The sequence below is a fragment of the Hemicordylus capensis genome, chromosome 2 (assembly GCF_027244095.1).
Source record: "Hemicordylus capensis ecotype Gifberg chromosome 2, rHemCap1.1.pri, whole genome shotgun sequence".
NCBI lineage: Eukaryota > Metazoa > Chordata > Lepidosauria > Squamata > Cordylidae > Hemicordylus > Hemicordylus capensis.
This window is the reverse complement of record NC_069658.1, coordinates 358,675,041-358,700,834: the sequence shown is the minus strand read 5'-3', so window position 1 is coordinate 358,700,834 and position 25,794 is coordinate 358,675,041. Positions and strand designations below refer to the sequence as shown.

The following is a 25,794-nucleotide window of genomic DNA, read 5'->3' as shown; positions in this document are numbered from 1 at the left end:
ATCTTCTAAGGTGTAATGCAGCAAAAGTTAGTTGCCTCTTAATCTCATTTAGAGCAAGTGCTCTTAAGCATTTAACTAATTTCCAATGGGATTTGAATGTGACTTATTGTTACTATCTTGGGGTACAAATCTGTTATCCTTGTGAGACTATAGATCATCAGGTATAGTAGTCTCTTGAGTACTACTAACTGTAATATGATGGACACTAAGTTCACCTTCAGATGTAACGCGGCACTGTGGGTCCAAAGGACCCAAGGTCCCCCCACCCAGTTCTCCTGTCCACATTTGGATGAAATGGAGAGCTCCATCTTTGCAATCTCACTGACTGCAGAGAATAAGTGGAACTGGCTGCCGGGGCTTCCTTCTTCAATGAAGGAAAGCTCTGCAGTCAATAGCAGCTGGAGTGAGGGAGTAGCTTCCTCCCTCAACTCCGGTTGCTTAAGGGGAAAACTGTGGTGCCAGTGTTCAGTTCTGTAATGCTGCAGAACTGGAGTTAACAGCAGCAAAACTCACTACAAACTGAGGGTACAAAACAGAGTTCGGGGAGGGAAACCATGGGTCAATCTGAATTTCTAAATGCAACTAAGGTTGCCCATATTTAGATGTACAGTTAATGAAACCAGAGGTGAAGAGACTAGGGGTGTGCAATTCGGATTTTCGGGTGATTCGGCTCGGACCCAAGCCGAATCACCCCCGTTCTGTTTTGTGCCCGAATCTGGGTCACCCGAATCACCCTTGATTCGGTTCGGATTCGGATTTAATCCGAATCCGAATCCGAATCGATTCGGGGGGTAAAAAGGGGCCCAGGGGCAAAATTTTGGGATGGGGTGGTAGTGCCCAATGGGTAGAGTCTACCACCCCAATTTCAGGGGGATTGGGCAAAGTCCTGATTTTTGGCGAATTTTTAAAGTTTTAGTGACTTTGGGGCAGTTCGGGGGCATAGCATGGGATTTGGGCAAAAGGAGTGGGGTGGGGTGGTAGTTCCTAATGGGTGCAGGCTACCACCCCAATTTCAGGGGGATTGGGCAAAGGGCTGATTTTTGGTAAATTTCTGAAATTTTCATGTCTTTGGGGCAGATTGGGGCATATTGGGGCAGAAAGTGGGGCCTGGGGCAGAATAGTGGGGTGGGGTGGTAGTGCCTAATGGGTGCAGGCTACCACCCCAATTTCAGGGGGTTTGGACAAAGGGCTGATTTTTTGAGAATTTTTGAAGTTTTGGTGACTTTGGGGAAGTTTGGGGGCAGAAAGTGGATCTGCCCCCAAAATAGTGGGGTGGGGTGGTAGTGCCTAATGGGTGGAGGCTACCACACCAATTTCAGGGGGATTGTGCAGAGGGCTGATTTTTTGAGAATTTTTGAAGTTTGGGTGTCTTTGGGGCAGATTGGGGGCAGAAAGTGGATCTGCCCCAAAGGAGTGGGGTGGGCTGGTAGATAGTGCCTAATGGCTGGAGGCTACCACCCATCCCCAATTTAAGAGTGATTGGGCAGAGGGGGGAATTTTGGTGAATTTAAAAAGTGAAAGTGGGGTCATGAGAATTCACACCTCAGAAAAAACTTCTGAGGTGTGAATTCTCATTGTATCATAGCAAATGAGATTTTTTTTCAATTAGACAACTCTCATGACCCCACTTTCACTTTTTCACACTTTCCTTTACTATGAATAATATGAGGAAGTAATCAATTTAGCACACTTCACCTTATGAAGACAAACCTCATAAAAATAAATTCACCAAAATTCACCCCCTGCCCAATCACTCTTAAATTGGGGATGGGTGGTAGCCTCCACCCATTAGACACTATCTAGCAGCCCACCCCACTCCTTTGGGGCAGATCCACTTTCTGCCCCCAATCTGTCCCAAAGACACCCAAACTTCAAAAATTCTCAAAAAATCAGCCCTCTGCCCAGTCCCCCTGAAATTGGTGTGGTAGCCTCCACCCATTAGGCACTACCACTCCACCCCACTCTTTTGGGGGCAGATCCACTTTCTGCCCCCAAACTTCCCCAAAGTCACAAAAAAATCAGCCCTCTGCCCAATCCCCCTGAAACTGGTGTGGTAGCCTCCACCCATTAGGCACTACCACTCCACCCCACTCTTTTGGGGCAGATCCACTTTCTGCCCCCAAACTGCCCCAAAGTCACCAAAACTTCAAAAATTCTCAAAAAATCACCCCTTTGTCCAAACCCCCTGAAATTGGGGTGGTAGCCTGCACCCATTAGGCACTACCACCCCACCCCACTATTCTGCCCCAGGCCCCACTTTCTGCCCCAATATGCCCCAATCTGCCCCAAAGACATGAAAATTTCAGAAATTTACCAAAAATCAGCCCTTTGCCCAATCCCCCTGAAATTGGGGTGGTAGCCTGCACCCATTAGGCACTACCACCCCACCCCACTCCTTTTGCCCAGATCCCATGCTATGCCCCCGAACTGCCCCAAAGTCACTAAAACTTAAAAAAATCGTCAAAAATCAACCATGAACTGAATCACCCGAATTTTTTGTGCCCGAAATTCGGGTGATTCGGCTCGTGCCCGAAAAAATTTGGGGGACATCGAGGGTGATTTGGTTCGGCCCCGAATCACCCGAAATTGTTAGTTTCGGGCACAGATCGTTCTGTGCCCGAAATTTTTTGCACATCCCTAGAAGAGACCTCCAGTTTTGTGTTCGGTATGAATGTGGCATTCATGTGTGAGTGCTCCAGAGATAATCTGAAAGCTGTGGGGGTGGTTGTTGAAATTGTGATGGAATTCTATGAGGCAATCTACATTTACTTCCCAGAAGGACTAAACAGAGACTGATTTCCTGTTGTTGAGAATGAATGAGTCTTTGCAGCATGATTGCGAATAGATTTCTGAACACCATCCTCTGTGTGTGTGTGTGTGTGTGTGTGTGTGTGTGTGTGTGTTTCTGTGTAATTCTATATGAACTGTGACTCTTAAATGTTTGTGAGCTTAGATTCCTTTCTTTCCTAAGATAGCTAATCATGGCAACTGAAGGCTGCTGCAGTTTCTAACTGGAATTGAGGGTATGAAGCTCCTTACTCTCTCCGTATCCAGTTGGCTACTGTGGCTGACCATTATTAGACAAGGAAAACCCCCACAGCCAGTTCCCCCGCTGTCTCCCAGACTCCGGATTGGATTGTCTTGGAGCACAATGGGAAGAATGGGGGCAAACTGTGGGTCCAACGGACCTGGGGTTTCCCATTATGTGCAAAGGCAGTCATTGTGTGAATGACCTCATCATCCTTTAAGCACCAAAATCTCATTTGTCTGTATTATGTATAGTACAAGTAGTTTGCCAAAGTGATTTTTCTTATGTGTTTTAATCCAGATGTTTCTTGGGGTAAAACATTTTGTCTGAAATTTCAGGATATGTCTGCTAGCTCTACTGTTGCTACTGGATAGCTTAATCTTGACGTGGAACTACTACTGTTATTGTTATTTACATCACCCTTCAATGTGTATGGTGCTTTTTAGAATGACACAAGTAAAAATAAGACAAGTACCTGTCTTAAGGAGCTTACAATCCAAATGTCATCAGTACATATTCATTGCTTCTATGCAATACATGATAGTATTGTATAGTAAAGGGGATGAAGAAGTCTTTGAATTGCAAGGTTTGGTTCTTTCAAACTTGGGGACTAGAGATGTTTGGTACTGAGGCAGTGAAAATGTGTCATGATCTCTAGAGAGTGACTGCTAATGTTAAACAACTGGAACATGAAAGAAACTGGGATATGCACCATGACTATCATGAACAAAGGTCCTAGATCCCAAAAATGTCACAAGCATGATGTTGCTGAAATTCTGAACAGAATTTAGGATTTTATTTTTTTTAAGTAAGCTTCGGGGACATGGGGAACAACGAGGGTTAGACATGTAATTGTTTAAATGAAATGAAGAAAGGAGATGTTAAGGTTGTTCACATGACCGAGCAGTCAGGGCAGTGAGTGGGTGGGTAGGGGGGAAAGGCTGTCTAAACTCACCTTCCCCCCAGATGAGTATGGTGAACTTCATTATTCATGGAACTGATATAAGCGGTTCCATGTATCCATGAGGTGTCTAACAGACATCTGTTTTCAGTATCCATGGATCAGATAGGGTTAAAACTCACATACCCAAGGTTCCTAGATGGTCAGAAGTGACTGTGGAGGTCACTTCTGTCCTCCTTCTTGTATGAGGGAGCCATTTTGTGGCTCATTTCTTCAAAAATTTGGATTTTTTCAGCTATTTTTCGTGGTTTGAGGAGGCATTTTGTCCTTTGCTGGGCACTCCTTGGCACCTGCAGAGCATGCTACAGTGAGTTTTTTTCACTGTTGTGGGCTGTTTGGGGCATTTTTTTTTTAGTTTTCCCTCAACCTTGGAACCTAACCCCTCTTTCCCCATAGCCATAATGTCTCATCACTGGTGGTTCTGTAACTCACAGTAGTAGCTGAGGAATGGAACCCTCATGAGTAACATGGTTCTCCTGTACTGTTTTGTTGTAGGGAACACAGACCACACTCCCAGATGATCCACACTGCATGCTGTAGCATGGAGCTCTGAAAGCCAGGACAATGTGTCTTGGCTGCTGGAGATTTCACAATGCACTGAACGACATGCATTGGGGGATTCCCCAAGAAGGCTCCTGTCTCTGTGTCTGTGGGGAAAAGCTGGGCTTCAAAGCGAACATAAGAACAGCCCTGCTGGATCAGGCCCAAGGCCCATCTAGTCCAGCATCCTGTTTTGCACAGTGGCCCACCAGATGCCACTGGAAGCCACAGGCAGGAGTTGAAGGCATGCCCTCTCTCCAGCTGTTACTCCCCTGCAACTGGTACCCAGGCACCCTGCCGCCGAGGCTGGAGGTGACCTACAGCCCTCCGACTAGTAGCCGTCAATAGACCTCTCCTCCATGAAGTTATCCAAACCCCTCTTAAAGCCGTCCAGGTTGTTGCTGTCACCACATCTCGTGGCAGAGAATTCCACATGTTGATTATGCATTGTGTGGAAAAGTACTTCAAGTGGGGCTAGATGGTGCTGCCCTGCTGGGATCAGGCCAGTGGTTTCCCTAGCCTGGGTTAGGGTGTGCGTGAGAATAGCCCCGCTCTTTGGATTCCAACAGGAATCTCCAAGAAAGGTAAGCTATATATTCCCCACCAGCACAACTGCCTTTTCATCCAGAACAGATGCCATGTTGTTCTGCTTTTCCTTCTTTCGCCACTGTCTCTTGACATTTAAAAGTATACCCCAGTCAATGATAGGTTATTGCAACCAAGGGTGATGGGAAAAAAGCAGCCCTGCCTGTCCTCCCTCCTCTGTTTCTAATGGATTTTCATCCTCCCAGCCCACCCCTATGTCAAGTGTCGAGTTCTAATGCCTTAAGAAGTGCCATGGGATTCAGCAAGCAAGTACATGATACTTAGCAGCCCACATTTTCCTATGTTGCAAAGTATTTTGTAATTGACATGGGTTAAGACAGCACAATTCCCACACATCCATTATATTGAATTCTTCTACTTCTAGTGCTTATTCAGCTATGCAACTGCTAAAAGGAAGAGGCAGCACTTCTCACCTTGCATCCCTCAATAGCTTCTTATTGAAGATCATCTATTGTGAGATATAGAGGTTCTAGTATGCCATACACAGCTTGGAAAGAATTTAGACACTTATGACAAATATGCAGAAACTGCTTTACACTGAAGTGATAATCAAGATGGCTTTCTACTTGAATGCTAGTACGGTAATATGGTACTGATTTTCAGTGGGGAGTACAATATCATTATATTTAAGGGTGCTTCAAAGTTTACCATTTTCACATATTGTTGTCACTCATTTGTCTGAGTTTTTTTGTTGGTGGTTCTGTAAAATCCACACAGAAACTGCATCACTTCCTGTGCTTATTGCTGTTAGTCCATTTGGGTAAGCATGAGCACAAAAATGGCAGTAGTAGCTCATGCTGGGGAGACGCCATATCACAATGGTAGGACAAACACTTTGGCTGTAGAAGGCTACAAGTTCCATATCTGGCATCTCCATTTGAAAAATCTTAGGTAGCAGGGCTGGCTGAGAAAGATCACTATAGAATAATGCCTACTTTGACTGGGCTAGATGAGATCTAGTGGTCACGTGGTATAAGGCAGTTAAACTTCAAATGTTCATCTTCTGAGAGACTCTACGCGCACGGGCACACGGGCGCACACACGCACACACACAGAGTTTAATGTTGTTATAACTGGAGGTAACGGTCTTCTGTACATAGCCTAGACTTAGTGGACTTTTCGTGTTTCACCTTCTGAAAATGTTCTGGAAATAGGTATGAAAAAATGTAGAGGAATGGTTATGAACAATGTGGTTGGTCAGAATAATATATTTTAAAATTAGTTTCTGGGTTCTTCTCTCTTTCTCACACGTTAGTGTCACAGCCTAGAGAAATCTAGGCTAGAGCTGTGGAGACCTAGGAATGGTGCTATGTTGATATGGGTGGGCTAAATTTCCAATGAATCCTACTGACTTAGGTGGGAAAGACAATATGCAGTGAAACTGTAGTGGGAATGACACATCTTACTCCTATCCAGAAACTTGGGTTATCAGGGTCAGATTTTACAACAGATGATGAATATTTATATACCGCTTTTCAACAGTTCCCAATGCAGCTTACATAGATACAAATAAATAGATAAAATGACTCCCTGTCCCCAAAATGTTCACAATCTTAAAAAGAAACATAAGATAGACACCAGCAGTAGCCACTGGTGGGGTGTTGGAGATGGATAGGGCCAATTGCTTTCCACCTGCTAAATAAGGAGAATCACCACTTTAAAAGGTGCCTCTGCTCAGTTAGCAGGGGAAGCCCTATTCGTGTATTATGTTAAATGCATGTACAATGTATATAGTGTTCACAGGTACACTTATTCACATGTGTTCAACATGCGTACAGTAGTATACTTCCTCTGTATCTTGTATTTGAGGGAGCCTGTACGCTAACCCTTTCACTTTGAAAATGAATGTATATTCAGCCATTCTCACAAAAACATGTGAGATATGTGTATATATGAACAGGGCTTTAGGCACACCTTCCCATGTAAAATATGTTTACTTTCTTCCATATGAGTGAATGGGGTCAAGTGCAGGTCCACATCACCAAAAAAGAGGATAACAGAGGATGAAACGAGGACAGTAATTTGTATAAATTCTTGAAAAACAGGCATCAGAATATAAAATGTCTGTCTAATCCTTTCCACCACCCTGCCCCAATCCCAGACTAAGTAACAATCTGGACACATTATACTTATATTGGATGTATTCCCTGACTTGATTGTCGTTATGGTGGCCAGGTCCACATTTTCAAACAAGTTGTTCTAGTAAGAATTAATTTGCCTACTTTCCTGTCACTAAGTCTACAACTGGACTAAATATGGTACAATTCGAGGCCCACAAGTTAGATCTCTTGTGCCTCAAGGGTTCACACATCTGCCATCTTGAGTTGGGGTGGATGACATCATCACAAACAACACCATTGGGACATCCCTATGTGTCCATACAGCTGTAGCAAAATTGGTTCAAATCAGTTAAACGGTTCACAAGTTAACCCACTTATGCCTCAAATGTTCATGCATCTCCTAGCTTGGATTGGGGTGGGTGACATCATCACAAACTACGCCATTGAAGTGTCCCTGTGTGTCATTCACTACAACTGTACCTAATTTGGTTCAAATCAGTTAGACAGTCCACAAGTTAGCGCACTTGTGCCTCAAAGTTTCACACGTCTGCCATCTTAGATTGGGGTAGGTGAAATCACCACAAACTACACCATTGAGATTTCCCCATGTGCCCCTACAGCTGTAGCAAATTTGGTTCAAATCAGTTAGGTTTGCGCCACCTTGAATCAGGGTGGATAACATCATCACAAACTACACTATTGAGATGTCCCTGTATGTCACTCACTACAACTGTACCTAATTTGGTTCAAATCGGTTAGACAGTCCACAAGTTAGCCCACCTATGGCTCAAATGTTCACATGTCTGCCATTTTGGATTGGGGTAGATGACATCATCACAAACTACACCATTGTCACACCCCTATGTGTCCCTACAGCTGTAGCAAATTTGGTTCAAACCACTTAAGTGGTTCACAAGTTAGCCCACTTGCACCTCAAATGTTTATGCCTCCACCATCTTGAATTGGGGTGGGTGACATCATCACAAACTATGCCATTGAGGTGTCCCTACAACTGTACCTGATTTGATTCATATTGGTCCAGGCGTTGCGAAGATGATGGTGGGGGACACACACACGGAGAATGCCGGGTGATCTCATAAGCCTACTGGAAAGTAGGCTAGGGATGTGCATGGAACCGGCTGGCCCAGTTCGGTCCGGCACCCCCTCGAACCCCCCACCCAGTTCAGTTCGGTCTGGGGGGGAGGGGGGGTGTTCGCAAGCTTCATTTTGTTTTTGTTTTTTAAATTTGCCTTTTACTCCCCTCAGGGGAGTTCCTGGAGGCGGTGGGGGCTGGGCGGGTTTATGGAGGTCCCTCCCCCCACTGGCCTTCCTCATATCCCCCTCGGTCAGTTCGACTGCTCTTCAGCTGGTTTTCGGCCTTCACCTGGTGGCCTGGGCCACACAGAGGCCATCTGTGCAGGCTGTGTGCAGGCACACAGGCTCCATAATGGCCGCCGGGTGAAGGCCAAAAACTGGCCGAAGAGCGGCTGAACCAGCTGAAGAGCGGCCAAACCAGCCAAGTGGGGGTATGAGGAAGGCTGATGGGGGGAGGGGGAGCCTCCACGGACCCTCACCCTGCCACCTCTAGGAACTCCCCCGAGGGGAGTAAAAGGTAACTTTTTGGTTTTTTTAACAAAATGAAGCTCATGAAGCCCCCAAACATTCGGGGGTGTTCGGTCCGGGGTCCAGGGTCAGACCGAACAGGGGGTGCTATTTCCACACCCCTAAAGTAGGCTAAAAATGGGGGGAAAGAGGACATGTTCCCCAAAAAAGAGGACTGTCCTCTATAGTAGATGTCAGTTGGCCACCCTAGAATAGGGTCAACCTCTGTGATCTGAAAGATATCTTTCTGGTTTAGGAAATTGCCATGATTGAGCTCTCTGAACCCTGAGCTCCCACATTACATTGCCCACATAAATAGACCACTCCTAATTTGCATCAGCTACTAAAGTGCCTGTTTCTCACTGTAACTACAGTGGGGCCACTATTTTCCTCATGTTTCTTAATAAACAGGGAAGGGAATAAAAAACTCTAGCTGAGCCAGAATGTTCCATTTTTAAAAATTTGCACAGAAGCAGTAGGCAGGGGTCATCAGCTCAAGAATCCATGTCACTTATTTTTTTATCTGTATTTATCCCAGTGCTAGCATGGTCTGCTAAACCAGCCTGTACTTTTATTAGCTTTTAGCAGATAACTGATGTTGGTTGCCTGCCTCAAAAGAAGAATGGTCACTGAACAGTACAGTTAACTTATCAGGGGAGGCACAGGCAGGTTAGGGTCTCTGAGACGGAGCTAAATCAAATATAAATTTCCTAGGAAATGGAGTTGAAAAACAGGTTGTATGGCACCATAAAAGATCCCACCAACATTGCCCTTTAGCAGATAATGGAGGGCCTCAGCAATTACTGTAGGTGTTTGTTTTGTGAATGTAAGCTTTAGAAAATGGGAAAGGATGGGCAGGGGGAAGTCACCTATTCACAGCCAGGCCTGTTACAATGGATTCTGATTACAGGGGTGATGCCATGCAGTGTACAAGTAATACAATGCTAATGTCTCTCAGGTTTCCATAGCCCAAACCTGGTATTTTCATACCCTTAAAACCCTGGTGAGGTAGTCTGCTCCCACCCTTGCCTCCCTGGTATGATGCTGCTACAGCCTGCACTCTTCCCCCACCTTGCCCCTGTCCCTATACAAGAGGTGGTGGTGGTGGTGTGTGTGTGTTCCCAAAAGTAAGTTGCCTAAGGTTTACAAAATCCTTAATAATAAAGATTAGTGCAGCAAAATATCCTCTATAATCTTTGCAAAGGCACAGTCTTCTTTTAATAATGTTTCTATGGATGTTGAGAGAGACAAATGCAGTGTCAAGTTAAAGCACATAGATTTGCAGAAAAAAGTGTTTTTGCTAGTTTGTCCTCTCAAACTTGGCAAAAGGAAATCTGAGATAAACAGGCTGTAGCACTGAAACCTCTAGCAAATGTCTACAGGGCCACTGGTGTTAATTGACTCAGATTAACCCTCCTTAACCATAATCTCTGGGGGAAACTACGCATTTCACGCAAATGTATGTAGAGGTCCTGCTCTAAAAAACAAAAACAAAAAAACAGCAACAGAAAAGCAACCTTTGGAAGCTGTAAATTTGAACAGAGGGAAACATGGCAGGAGAAAGGGCACACTTGACACTTTCTCCACCAGCTACTTTCCCTCTCAGATTCCCCTCTCCAGTTGCTTCTCATTTTAATGAGAAAAGGTCAGGGTTATTGATGCATGGTGGCTTACCCCTCAACTTTGAAGGTGTCATGGAATGTCCATCACCTTTTCAACTGGGCAAAAGTTTACAACACTATCAGGAGACGAGACCTAGAAGCAGACTGAGCTATATGATGTTGGTAGGAGGGGAATGGGATGGGGAAGGGAGTAGGCAGAACTATCTCTAGGTATTGGGCAGTTGGCTGACTGGTTGGTGGGTAAGAGAGAGGGAAATGAATGACACAAAGGAACAGGGGCTGTCTAATAAGTATTGTGTGTAAGTATTGTGATGTGAATGAATGTATAAGAATATAAGAAGAGCCCAGCTGAATGAGACCCAAAGCCTATCTCATCCAGCATCTGGTTTTTCACATTAAGTGGCCAAGCAGAAGACAAAGTCATGTCCCCTCTCCTGCTATTGCTCCTCTCCAATTACTATTCAGCGGCATTGTGCCTCTGAACCTAGTGGAAAGTGCTCATTGCTAGTAACCATTGATAGATTTGTCCCCCATGAATAATCTCTTTTTAAAGTCATCCAAGCTGGTGACCATCATCACATTCTGTGGCAACAAATTCCATAGACTGACTGACCGATCATGTGCTGAGTGAAGGAGTACTACCTTTTGTCTGTCCTAAATTTCCTGCCAATCAGTTTCATGGGATGACACTTGGTTCTATTATTGTGAGAGATGGAGAAAAACTTATATCCACTCTCTGCACACCATGCACCATGTTATAAACCACTTTCATGTCTCCCCATAGCTGCTCTTTTTCTAAACTAAAAAGCTTAGTTTAGAAAATAATCTTTCCCCATAAGGAGGGTCCTTTAGCCCCCTGATCATTCTGGTTGTTATATTCTACACCTTTTACTGCTCCATAATATCTTTTTTTGCGATATGGTGACCAGAACTGTACCCAGTACTCCAAATGTGTGTGCACCATAGATTTGTATAAGGCATTCTGATATTAGCAGTTTTATTTTTAATAACCTTCCTAATGACCCCTAGCATGAAACTTGCCCCCCCCCCTTTTTACAGCTGCCATGCACTGAGAGTGGCATTTTAATTGAGCTATCCACCATGACCCCTAGATACCTCTCCTGTAAGTTACTGAAGCTCAGAGTTCATCAGTGTATATGTGACACTGATATTTTTGCACCAATGTGCACCACTTTACACTTCTTTACATTGAATTACAATTGCCATTTTGTTGCCCATTCACCCAGTTTGGAGAGATCATTTTGGAGCTCCTCACAATCCATTTTGGAGTTCATTATTCTGAAAAGTTTGGTCATCTGCAGATTTGGCCTCTTTGCTTACTTCATTTCTAGATCATTTATGAACAGATTTAAAAGCACCTGTCCCAGTACAGTTCTCTAGGGGCCCCCACTCTTATTTTCCCCATTGTGAAAACTGTCCATTTATTCTTGTTTGCTGTCCTTCAGCTAACCTATCCATAAATGGACCCTAATCCCCTTATTTTATATTGAATAGGAGAAAGTGTGACTCAAAGGAAAACTGACACCCATAATCCCCATACTTGTGAATACCTTATCTATTTTGTATCTTTCAGAGGGCCAAAAAAACCCAGCTTTGATAATAAATACATGGTTGAACGCTAAAGAAGAAGCATCTGTTTTATCTCGAGAAACTCACCTATCTTTATCAAATCCAAGCAGATTTTTATACCATGTACTTTGCACAAGAAGCAGGATAGCAGCAATGTTAAGACTATGTTTGGGATTAGATTTTTTTACTCGTGGTAGAACGCACACAAAACAATCTTGTGACAGAAACTGTAATGGTGGAAGGACTTATGCCAATGTCTGACACGATGAGGTTCTGGGTTTGGGTTTTGTACAGGATATACTTGTATCCCTATCCTAAGAATAAAGACTGCAGTGCCTGAAGCAGACATGTTTCACCAGAGTGATATTGTTTCCTCCTAATATATCTTCCTCCTTATGGACTCCCACAAAGTTTGTGTCTTCCAGTTCATTTTACAACAGAGTGTGTTACACCAATTGGCAATGGAATAGCACTTTGCTGTAACCTTAGGTTCATAATACTTCAGCACCTATTGCAACAGTGAGGGAGAATGTGGGAGTCTTGCTGTACCAGCAAACTGTTTTCAGAAGTGGGAGTGAAGACAGACTGGCACTAATGGAAAATTCTTAGGAATTTTCTGATCAGCAGGGGAAAAAAAGCAATTATAGTGGAATTTGGCCAGGACACTAGAGTTAATATCCTGCATGCATTCTCTCTCTTTCTCTGTCATGCCAAGGTAATTTGGCCCTCTGCCTCACATCTCCTCAGAAAATGTGTCTTAATTATCATGCTGGTGCATTTATTCTTCACTGGCATTTGAAGCAAGTGCTTATTATTAAATCACGAATTCTACTATTTCCCTACTGCCTGACTTGAGTAACAAAATAAGATGGTGGCTCTCATTACATGCTCTTACACTTAGAGCAACTCAGCAAAGGAAGCATTAGCAAGTCTGTACTACCTTTTGTATTCATCAACATTAGGAGGACTTCTCTGATCCAGCAAGAGTTACAGTGGCTTCGTGGTGTTTGAAATATTAAGGTATTATCCAGAATATTTCATTCTGTTAGCCCTGAGCCTTCTATTCTTCCCAACTATAACTTTTTATACAGAAGTGACAGGGCTTTAAGAGCAGGTGGAAAGCTTCCTGATATCCATCCTCTTGTAAAAAAAATGAGTGGGATGTGAAGGGGAATGCTAATTCTCTCCTTAAAAAAACCAACAACACCAAAACAAAAACCCAAAATAAGCCCAAACATAGCATGGTCAAAGCATGAGAAGACGAGCTATGTTTCGCTGTAGCGATATAGGCACAACCCAATAGGTCCCTATGACACAATTGCAGCCATAGATAAACAGCTATAACAGATGTGTTATTGGGGGAAGAATCACATTCCCCAATGACAAAATATTGTCTGAGGGCTAGGAAAATGGTTTTGGATGCAACCAGAGGCGTAACTATAGGGGGGGCAGGGGGGGCACGTGCCCCGGGCGCCATCTTTTTTGGTCACATGGGGGGGCGCCGCCATGACAAAAAAAATTTATTTAATTTTTTAAATTTTTTTTGTTAATACAAATGTTTCCTGCTCAGTGCAGCAGCGCTGCAGCAGTCAAGGGAGTGCGTCGGCGCCCCCTCCCCCACGAGCGGTCCCTTCTGCGCCGCCCGCGCCCCCCCCATTGCTTTGCTGGCGCCTGGCGGCCAGTCAGTGGCCTGGCTTGGCGGCGGCGGCGGCGGGGGGCGCTTGTGAGGAAAAACCTAAGTATAATGCAGTATGTTGGGGGCGCGGGGGGGGCGCCATTTCAATGCTTGCCCCGGGCGCCGTTTTCCCTAGTTACGCCTCTGGATGCAACGGACCACAAGCAGAAGGAGAAAAGGACTTGGTGCTGTTCTGTGAACTCTTACACAAGCGCTAGCAAAAGAATTCACACAGTGCAGCACTCCAGTGATTGGAGCTCTGTTACAAATGAGAAACATGGTGAATATGGAAGATATAGGCTGTAGCATGGAAACTCTAGGAAGCCTTGAAAAGAGCGTGTGCAAAGTCACAAACAGAAGAACTTTTCAGGATTTGGAGTCACTTATTTCACACAGTGCTCTTCAGCTAAGTTGGAAAGAGTCCTTCTGTGAGTGGAAGCTGCATTCTGCTAGCAGGACTCCTTTGGATCCAAGCCATGCAGCTTTAAACAAAGATGTCTAGATCGTGCTCGACAGTTGAACCATGGATCACTTGTGACATCATCTAGAAATGTCCAGTTTGCCAGTACTTTGTGCTTTCAATTTTTGCTCAATCCACTTTAGAAATATGTACAATATATTCAGTCTTATTCAGAAGTTATAAAATTGCCCCACTGTAGCCGTGTACAGTGGGGCAAAGAGAAAGGAATCTCCCCCCTGCCACATCAGTCAGCAGTGTGCTCTGCCACTCCTGTTTACAGCAGGGTTTTTCTGAAGAGGGAAGAGATGGACGCATAATAGTGGGTGCTTCCATGATAGTGAGACTGGATCGATCCAGTCTCACAATCATAGAAGCACCTGCCATCATGCTCCCATCTCTTCCCTCTTCAGACAAGCAAGCCCTGCCATCTCATGAGTGGCAGGGCACGCTCTGATTGATGCAGCAGAAGGGAGGTTTCCTCTCCCTTTGCCCCTCTGCACACAACCACACTGGGGCGATTTCATAACATCTGAATGAGGCTATAGAAACTCCCATTTCGTGGGTGAAATTTCTGTTCTCCTTTCTTACTGAAACTCTAATGCTGCAATTCTATGCACAGTTATCTGGGAGAAAGCCCTACTGAACATGCTAGGACATATTTCTATGGAAACATTCTTAGGATTATACCATAATGTCATCTAGGAAAGAAAAACCAGCAATACATGTAATAACAATGGAATGATATAATAATAATTGGGATTAATAACTATTAATACCAAAAGTTGCTTAAATTGTCCCCTAAAGTTGTTACTTGCAGCAAATAGCAGCCTGGGGAGCAAATAGCTTGTGGGGGAATTTGGGGGGAAGAAAATGACTTGTGTGTGTGTGGGGAGAGTTTACCCCCCTTTGGGTGCACCACAGTCCCAACTTGGATTGGGGCCCCTTGGCTATTTTTTGTTAAAGAAGAAATGCTGCCAGTCTTAAGCACGCCTCTTAATAATGCATTCTACATAATGTGTAGTTTAAATGTGGACTATTTTGGCCCTGGCATTGTCCACCAGGCCCTACCACTAATCTTCCAGTCTCCAGCCCTAAATTGCACATTTCTCAGACAGACACAAGTCTGTCTGTGAAATGTGCAATTTAGTAACAGCAGTAGTTCCCCCTTGCCAGTAAATAATAATTTAATTTACCTATTCCCCTTTCCCTTACTTTCATATCTTTCCTGCAGATGCTCCCATCTTCTGTAAGCTCCAACCCTTTTTTTTTTTGGTTTCAGGGAGTCAAACTCATTTGGTCTCTACTTCTATTCCATTTACACAGAATGATGAAAGTGGGCCTCTGTCTCAAAGAGACAAGGGCAAAGAAGAAACCCACACTGGACTATTTTCAAAACCAATTGGTTTCAGTGCAGAGGTGAGCAGCTGCCACAGAGAAAAGCAGCAGGGAGCAAAAGGACTTGTGGGCGTTGCTGACATGGGCAGTTTCTGTCATTTACAGGAGCAAAGCTTCATCTTTGAGGTGTGGCACCCTGGGGAGAGCACACTTTGACTGACAAGGATTTAGAACGACAGCCTCACCTACATGTGGATTTTTCTTCCTCTCAGTCCCACTGAGGGGGTATAGCTGTTATGGACAAATCCCACAAACAGGTTACTCAGAGTATTATTACACAGCATGTCGGGTTACTTTAACACTGTCATCCACCCTTTTTGTGCTGAGCCTATTTCTGCTTCATCCACCTCCTTTTGGACAAATGTTGTAGGCCGACGGCAAATAGACGGAAAATTCAAAGAGGGAAGCAAAGAGCCCTGAATTACTGAGACCCTTTCAGGGGCTTAGCTATAATTGAATCAGGGGTGGGGGAGGGACTAGTGTCCCTGGGTTCATATGGGGGAGGGAGCTTGCTCTTTGCTCTTGCCTGCCTCTCCAAAGGAGGAGGTGGAGACAGACCCACCTTTACATTGTGTCCCAGGGCCTCTTCCAGCCTTGCTATGTCTCTGGACACTTTCCCTTGCTACCAGTACCATTATGTTCTAGTCCCTGCTGTTCATAATTAAAAGCATCGTTTTTGCTAAAGGCTTATTTGTATATTCGGGAAAGGTAGTTGTATATGCGTTAAATGTTTTGCATTCAGGTTCAGTTACACAGTAGGGAAGACATGTATATCACATCAGCTACAGAAGACCACATACAATATAAATCATAGCCCTTTCTCCTAAATGCGTGTGAGTAAGCCCTGCTAACTTGGCAAAGAGGCACCTTTTAACGTGGTGATTCTCTTTATTTAGCAGGGGGAGAGTAACTGGCCCTATCCAATCCCAGCTCAGCACCTCCAGTGACTGTTGCTGGTGTGTGTCTTATGTTTCTTTTTAGATTGTGAGCCCTTTGGGGACAGGGATCCATCTTATTTATTTATTTATTATTTTTCTGTGTAAACCGCCCTGAGCCATTTTTGGAAGGGTGGTATATAAATTGAACCAACAACAACAACATAATAATAATAATAATAATAATAATAATAATATGAAGGCATATGATGCAGCAACCTTCCTGAAGCTTAGTTAGGACTGGATCTGGTGTTCCTGGATTGAACACCATCTGGGAAGCCCTTGAGCTCCTTAGAAAAAAGGTGGGATACAAACATCTATCTATCTATATGTTTAATTCTCTAAGGCAGGGATCCTCAATGTTGGGCCTCCAGATGTTCTTGGACTTCAGCTCCCATAATCCCCAGCCAAAGGCCACTGGGCCTGGGGATTATGGGAGTTGAAGTCCAAGAACATCTGGGGGCCCAACATTGAGGATCCCTGCTCTAAGGCATACCCGTGGCTTATCCTGTGTGTGGCAGCTCTCACGAGAGTTCATGAACAGAAGCACTGTTCCATATGCAAATAGGGAGAAGGAGCCTGTGAGAGCAGAAGCACCATGGTGATTGGGCAGTGGGGATTCTAAAGGGATGGAGGAGTGACCAAGAGGGGTGAGGGGGATGGAAGCAGCAGGATGGAGGAGGAGCAGCAGGAGTGCGGCTCAGGTGAGGGTGGGGATATCTCTGAGGTGAGGGGGCTGTGGGGTGAGGGGAGCAATCAAGGACTAGTGTGCAGATGTTCTGCATGGGTTAAGCTAGTAACAAATAAATGGGAAAGGATTTGGGTCTCATTCATGTGTAAACAGCAAGATGTGAAGCATGTTTAAGCAGTAAAATGTCATATGAAGTGAATGAGACTTACTTCCTAAGAAGTGTGCTTAGGAGTGCAGCTGTAAAGAGAGGCCCACAATTTATACGCACATACAATATATGTGTATCAATATGTTATGTACATATTTTGTACTGAGTATCCACAAGTCTTGTAAAGTGGCCCTGAGTCTGTTGCTTTCAACAGTTAAATGCCTTTACTGTTTACTCTCGTAAAGTGGCCCTGAGTCCACGGCTCCTTCAAAACTGACTTAATGCCACATAAGCTTTTTTAGACAAGAATTTGCTTCAACAGCTGCAGGATGATACATCAAATGAAATGGCTTCTTGGCTACACAACCTCTCAATTCAATAAAAGGTGCTTTTACACACAAGCTTTAATTTGCAGTTGAGCTTCTCCTGTGCTGTTTGTATGAATGTGTAATTGTTGTTTGTGAAAGAGAGGCATTTGTAATGTGAATGAGCATCCGGCCTGTTAATGGACAATCTAAGGTTTACATTTGCATTACAAAGAGGCAAAAAACAGCTGATGGCTTGGTGCCTGGGCACACTTTCCTGGGAGGAAGTTCTACTGAATGCTGTAGGACGTCCTTCTAAATAAACAGGCATTGGAGTGGACTGTACATCTTGTGGGTGAAAATGCCTTTGGGCTACAGTCCTTTGCACAAAAGAAAGAAGTCCTACTGAACAGAGTATACATGTTTAGGATTGCACAAAATGTCTTTAAAAGATGGTGCTTAGGGAGCAAATTGTGGCTTAGGGGCAATTTGGAGAGGGGGCAAAATATGCTTCATGCCACATACCTGGCCCAGACTGAGATCCCATTAGTCTGATTTGTAATATTTATCCCATTAATCTGATTTGTAAAGACAGGAAAACCACTTCCAGTCCTCTCCAGGGTTAACCATAGCCTTCAGACATTATAAAGTGTAAGCAGAACTCATGCTTACAGTGGAGGAGATGGGGAGGAAGTCCCACCTCCCACTGTTGATCACCCTTCTTGCACAATGAACACACTTATGGTGCTATTTGTATAAAGGAGGCGGTGTCATAAGTTTGTTCACTGGTGATTCCGTGAGCTGCAACTTTGATCGATCGAGGTTGCAGCTCACAGAATTTGCTGGTGAAGATGCTTATGGCATCACCCCCTTCAGACAAACAACACTCTAAGTGTGTTCATCAGATGAGAGGGAGGTAAGTGACAATGTTCATTCATTCATTCATTCGAATGCTGGGAGGGACTTCCTTCCCATTTCTCCTGTCATATGCATGAGTGCTGCTTATGCTAGATAATGTCTGAAGAGGGCTCATATCTTCTAAAGATGTGCTCAGTGTCTTGGGTGGTTTAGCCCTTGCCTCCTTATTTGCTCATGAGCATTGGGTAGCAGCACCATATCTTGTAGGTCAGGAGTAGCACCAATATTATGGGTTTTCTAAGTTATCGAATGTAAAAGGACAGATTTATCAATGCCTACTAGTCTTGATAGTTATAAACCGCCTCCAGACTTGGAGATAGGATGCCTCTGAGTACCAGTTGCAGGGAAGCAACAGCAGGAGAGAAAGCATGCCTTCATCTCTTGCCTGTGGGCTTCCCTGAGGTATCTGGTGGGCTGCTGTGTGAAACAGGATGCTGGACTAGATAGGCCTTGGGCCTGATCCAGCAGGGCTGTTTTTATATTCTTATGACAGTAGTATCTAGCAAATTATGTCAATGGTCTTGGATGCAGCTAGGTGGCTTTGAAATAAAGGCCCAATTGGTCCTTACCCATCATGATGGCGGAATGTTTGAAAGTCCCTTTGAGACAGTTTGTGGTTTGCAACTGAGGGTCAAGTCATGCTTTCACGGCATATTCATCTGTCTCCTTTGCCTGATGCAGCTGGGAGAAGAGATGTGACAGCTGGCTGAAGTGTGTGAAGAATTCTAATCAGAAAACAAATGGTTGTTTTCAAGAGACCACACTTGGGATTCTTGAGCCAAAGGCAGAGATAATGGAGTCACAGCTGGTATTAATTAAACAAAACAACTGCCAAGGCCAAAGATTAAGAAATTATGAGTTCACACCTCCCTCCTCTTGAAAGCATGAGCTTCAGATTATAATTAGGAGATTTGAACCACAGTTGCATTTTTCATTTTCTCTTATATATATTTCTTTGCAGCCATGAAGTTCAGAAAGCTAAATGTTGAATGAAAAATAAATAAATCACCTATAGTATTTTAACAGAGTAACTCAGATAAAATGTAGAAACACTGGCATTGTTGCCAATTATATCTTGTCAGATTCCCTCTGTGTGGAATTTATACCAGATTACACTCAAAACCTCCATTCTAAATGTATTTACTTGAAAGTCCCATTGATTACTTGGAAATACTGGAAATGATCTGAAGATTAGGCCATAAACTAGACCTTGTGTGGCACCACAAGCTTCCTGGCAGTTAACATGTATCGTTTTCCCAGCCAGCTGTGAACCTGACACACAATTCTAAGGAAATGAACTCAAGCTAAATGGAATGGTACTTTATAGAAGACAAATAATACACATTTCGAGAAACGTTAACTTTTCCATTTGGCCATCACAGATGTGACGGAAAGACAAATGACCAAAAGCAGAGCTCCACATATGATCAAATGTGGGTGCAGAGCTCATATACATGGTGGGCTGTCCATTCATTTCCACAGAAGTAGCTACTCTTGGTGCACCAAAGGATGCACGCAGCTCTGAGAGCTGGGCAAGCCACTCTGAATGGCACAAGGCAGTTTCTTCTATAACTAGGGGTTCCTCATAAAAGTATGTGGACATTGGGGTGGGGGACATATGGAAGTTATATTCTGTAGTGCAGACTAAAGCAAATAAAAAAGGAGGAGCAGGGAATAGGAGTGAATTTAAGAGTTTTACCCCCGCAACTGAAATCAGCACCATTTGTATAAGAATGCAGTGGCTACAAGTTCATCTTTCATTCACATTTTACCTTTTTAAAAATCATGTTAATTGGCTATTTTATATATGTTTAAACAGAGTGTTAGAATTTGGCAAGCTAGAAGCTGAATTATGTAAATAAGATTGGTAGATGCAGGGGCGTAACTACAATTAGGCAGGGGGAGGCCGTTGTCTTGGGGCCCCCCGCCTTGGGGGGGGCCCTCAGAGGCTCTCCCCCACCCAGCGCCTACCCTACCCGTGCACAAGAGACGCCCCTTTCCTCAACCACCACTTTCCCCTGCTCGAGGTCTTCGCCCCGCGTTACGAGGACAAGCTGAGCAGCAGCAGCAGCAGCGATCAGGAAGGCAGCAGCGCGGCGTCTCCGCTGCCCGCTGAGAGCGAGCTGGGCTCGGACGGGGACTGCGCTGCCCTCCGCCCGGCCAGCGGCCACGGGAGCTCCCCCGGTGGTCAGGGCTCCGAGCCCTTGCCTTTGCCAGGCGGCTGCAAAGTGGCGGCGGCGGCCGAGTCGGCTCACTCCGAGCGCTTCACTTCTCGACTGGCAGGAAAGAAGGCGCTGCTTTCTCCTGACAGGCTGCTGCTGCAATGGGTGAAGGCTGCTCTCCTCTCCCCGTTGCGTGCCTGGGAGAACTCCCTGAAACGGGGGCTACTATGGCACATGGCACGCACAGTTCCTTGCTTTCCAAAGGCGCCTCTGGGCTGCACGCAGCCTTCTTCCCGGCGAGCCAGAGCCAGCCGTGATGAGCCGCGATGAACACACAAGCAAGTGCCGAGCATCCACCTGGTCCAGCAGCATTTGCACAGGGCCAACTGCTATGAAGTCCTCCTAAGTTTTGCAGGGGGGAAGGCTGAGGGGCTGCAGGGAGCGAAAGGATGGACCTTTTGTCAGACAGACGCACACCATGCATCGTCGCATTCATGGCACCAATCTCTTTCTATTGGGAAGGCAGTTCTTACAAACGGGAATGCTCGATGTGCGAGCACATTGGCCTCGATCCACAGAACATCTTCTGCATGCACAGTAGTTATTTTCCTTATGCAAGCTACTTGCAGAAAAATTTTAAATCCACAAACTCAAGCTACAGCCACATAATGTCTTTACGGCATGCAGGATTCCATTCCATACAGCATGTCATACATTTCACATTTCATCATAGCCTGTGCAACTACCCACTGGGGGGTAGCCCACCCCCCAGCACCCCCACTCTCCACCAACTTGTGGCCCTCTGGCTCACAGCCATGGTTTTATCAAAAGAATCCTCAGTTCCACCACTCACAGATGATTCCCAGATGATTTATTAATATACTGATAATATACTGCTTTGAAGGGTAATTTCACCTTTGTTAGGGATCTCTTTATTTTATATATATATATATATATAATATAAGATGAACACGAGAGCGGATATATATATATATATATATATATATATATATATATATATATATATATAAATCTTGTCTGATGAAACACGAGAGCGGAGACCCCGGGGCCCCTCAGAGGCTCTCCTCCACCCAGCGCCAACCCGATCTTCCTTTTGAAGTCATTAAAAAAAAATTTCTCTGCGGGTGGGGGGGGCCCATCTAAGAATCTTGTCTCAGGGACCAACCTAGTTACGCCCCTGGGTAGATGTCAACTAGCTTGTATGTGTTCTATGTGCAAACTGGATGACCATCGTGAATCTTGCCTTTTTACTTGAAACTCTAATACTCCCTCCCTCCCTCCCTCCGTGTGTGTGTGTGTGTGTGTGTGTGTGTGTGTGTGTAACTGGCTATTGCTCATATCTATATTGCCTAGGAGGTCTGCCAGAAGGTGATGCATCCAGGTATGCAAAATGCCCTGGCTGGTGTGTGCTATGAATCAAACACTATGAGTCTCAACTCCACATTTGTTCAAGATAATTGCAAATTCAAGAGGTGGGGTCATTTGTAAGGCAAGATCAGCCATCAAAAGGGAGGATGCTTAACTGATTCTCCACTGCAAAGTCCCCCAAAGCCATTTCTCAGCAGCTGGGCTCACTTCCAGTTTTGGAATCCACATGGAGGGGTGGAATTCAAAAAGTGCCTGGGAGAATTTGAATGCTGGGCAAGGTTAGTACCACCTCCAGCCTAATTTCCCCCTGTACTGTGCAGCAGCTCTCATTTTATTTATTTATTTATCAAATTTGTACACCGCCCCAAACTTTCATCTCTGGGCGGTTAACAATAGCTAAACAGTTAAAATATATACAAAAACTTAGAACACTTTAACAATTTAAAAATCACCTACAAATTAAAACCTTAAAATTTTAAAGAACTGAAAAAGCTTGGTTGAAGAGGTAGGTTTTCAAATGCTTTCTAAAAATTGTCAGAGATGGGGAGGATCGTATCTCAGTAGGGAGCGCATTCCACAGTCTCGGGGCAGTAACCGAGAAAGCCCGTCCCTGTGTGGCCACCAGCCGAGCTGGCTCTCTGGATGACCTCAATGGGCGGTGGGGCTTATAATGAAGAAGACGTTCTCTTAAATAGCCAGGGCCTAAGCCATTTAGGTCTTTCTAAGTTATAACCAGCACTTTGTATTTTGCCTGGAAACCTGCTGGCAGCCAGTGTAACTCTATCAACAAAGGAGTAATGTGGTCTCTCCGAGATGACCTAGAGACCAACCTGGCCACTGCATTCTGTACCAACGGAAGCTTCCAGACTACGTACAAAGGCAGCACCACATAGAGTGCATTGCAGAAGTCAAGTCTGGAGGTTACCAACATATGTACCACTATTCTGAGGTCGTTCATCTCAAGAAACGGAACCTAGATAATTAGGTTCATGAGGGAAATATGAAGTTGGGGGTCGCGTGTTTTGCTCATAACGTCTAGTTTGGTCCTAATGCTCAGCCTTGCTAGAGTCCAAAAAACTTGCCTCTGACAAGGGGAGATTTGGTCTTGCACATGTGCCCTAGTAATGGGCTTTTGATCCTTGTTGTGGACCATTCAGTTTCTAGAAATGATACTGATGTTCTCTCATTCTGTTATCCACTAGTGGGTTGTCAGGAACTCTGATCATCTGAAAACATCTGAAAACCCATCTTTTCACCCAAGCTTTCCCAGCTTTTAAAAACTGTCTGTTTTAATTTTATGGTTGCTTTTAAATTGTTGGATTGTTTTAACTTTTTATATGTGTTTTAATTGTTTTATGTTAACTTCCCAGAGACAAAAGTTTGGGCGGTATAGAAGTTTGATAAATAAATACATACATACATAAAATAAGTCAGCTGCAGAATAGGGCAGCCTATTAGGGCTTGCTGCAGTCTGCTGGGTAGAACAATGTGTGTACAGCCATCATGCACACCCCTGCAGTCACAGTGCCCCTTTCTCCAGTTCCAGAACAAACATCCTTGCAAGATGGCCAGGGATGAAGTGAAGAATATTGTCAAATCCAACCAATTTCAGGGGAACATATAAATATCAAGATAATGTGAAGGTTTATGGGTAAGGTGTGTGCAGATTTTATCTCAGAATATGGTTCAATGTAGGATCTCCAGGTAATTTAACATCTGGTTCTGGGTAGATCTTACCCAATGAGATTGTAAATATGAGACAATGCCCCAACAGTTTAAAACAAAGTAACTTGCATTTCCCTTGAGAGGGAAGAAATAATACACCTGGGCGCTTTCCAGATTAGACCCTGCAATGGGGTCACAACAAATCTCTGATGTTTGCTTCCACACTTCCTGGATAACGTCTTATATCCAGCATAAAAAAAGTTGATTTTGGGGGGGTTGGTAGTTTTCGTGAGACTGCTCCCCCTTCTGGGCACTTTGCTATTTAAGTTTTGAATGCGATCTGCCTAAACAGAAGCATTTTGCCACTCTTGAGCGACTAAACTGGAAAGCGCCCTGAAGAGGATGAAAGGAGTTATTTGCTGCTAATCTTGTTTTGCACAAACCAGTGACTGCATTTTAAAGTGTACAAGTAGAATATTTTCTCCAAAAAGTAACGATCTCAATGGACACTCTAATCCCAATAACATAGTTGTGATGCCTTTTAAAAGATCAAGGACAAAGGCTGATCAGCCTCACTTCTTGTAGCATAGGCTAACAAATGCCAAACTAAATAAAAACTTTGAAAATGGGTTCCTAGTATGAGTTTCCTAGTTCCTCATATACACCTTTCGCTTAGAATGGTTGCCTTATTTCTTCATTACATTTTTCTATCTGAACACACAACTGCTATAATAATCCCTGCTCCCTTTAAAAAGAAAAAAAAAATAACTCAAAATGTTTGTATTAACAATTGGTTCAAGAACAAAACAGCTACTAACCTCTCAGAAGAGCCAAAGGAGCCCATTCCCAAAATCTGGCATCGAAGTAGTCAGTCACAAGCTAAACATTGTTGGGGAAACTGACAGGCTCACGGCTCACCAGAGAACAAAAACAACTTCGCCAGTCCACACCCAAAACCCAGGAATGCATCCAAGGCTAAATACCTTCTGGATGCCTCCAGGAGGTGAGCTTCCTTATTAATCTTTGAGGTAGTTGGAATTCTGAGCAAGCGCAGAGGATAATCTCTTATGCAGAAAATGTTTTCACACATTGTTTTTTAAAAAGGGTTGCCACCTTTTTCCTGGTAGAGTTCCTGTGCTGAAATTTATCACCAACAACGTGACAGGCAGAAATTCATCAGCTGAACATTTTCCCAATGTGGAGTTGCATCTGTTGAATTTCATCACATTACAGAGTGTTTAAAGCTCAAAAGTCCTGCAAGGGAAAGGGTGGCAACGAGGTCCAATACTGGAGAAGGATCTGATAACATCTTCCAAAATCATCTGAAGTTATGCTTTTGATTTTGCTATCCCTTTACCTTGGTTCACCCAGAATATTTCATCTGCCATTTTTATTTTATGAGTGGCCATTCAGGCATAGAAGGAAATAATAAGAACTTTCAAATGGATGTATTGGAAAGTACAACATTATCCAGCTGTGTATTATGTAGGTGGGAAGGTAGAACCAGCATTCATTTATTCTTCATTCCCCCTACAGCAGAGCTCGCTGATCTGCTATAAGCTGCAGGAGCCTAGCCCTTGACACAGACCCACTGCTGTTTTTTTTAAAAAATGTGCATACATTTGCTAGAGCCACTCTAGTGATCATTTAATTTTATAGCTCTATGCCCAGAAATGACTCAGCCACAAAAGAAGTAACTTCCTCTCCTACCACCGCCTGGAGTCTTTGGAGGAGGCAGTCTATAAGACAATTTTAATACATACATACATACATACATACATACCACCCTTCCTTTTCGCTTGAAAACTACAGTAAGAAGTAAATATATAATTTGAATTAAGCTGAATTATCCAAATGGGTAAAAATTGCTGGTCAAAGCTTAAGTAAATGTGTATCTCTTGCTATATAATATATACTAAGTCTTGGGGATGTGCCATCTTGCTGCATGTGCTAGTCCATACTAGACAATGTCAGCAGCATCAATTGCATCATCCACCCTATATGCATTGACTCTTTAATGGCACATATAACATGGGAGACTC

At 44.1% G+C, this 25,794-nt stretch overlaps 1 protein-coding gene across 3 annotated transcripts in view; it reads right to left on the bottom strand.

Annotated features, from left to right (window-relative positions):
* Positions 1 to 25,794, bottom strand: part of SH3RF2 (SH3 domain containing ring finger 2) — a 120,712-nt gene that overhangs the window by 14,404 nt on the left and 80,514 nt on the right. The window lies entirely within an intron of this gene.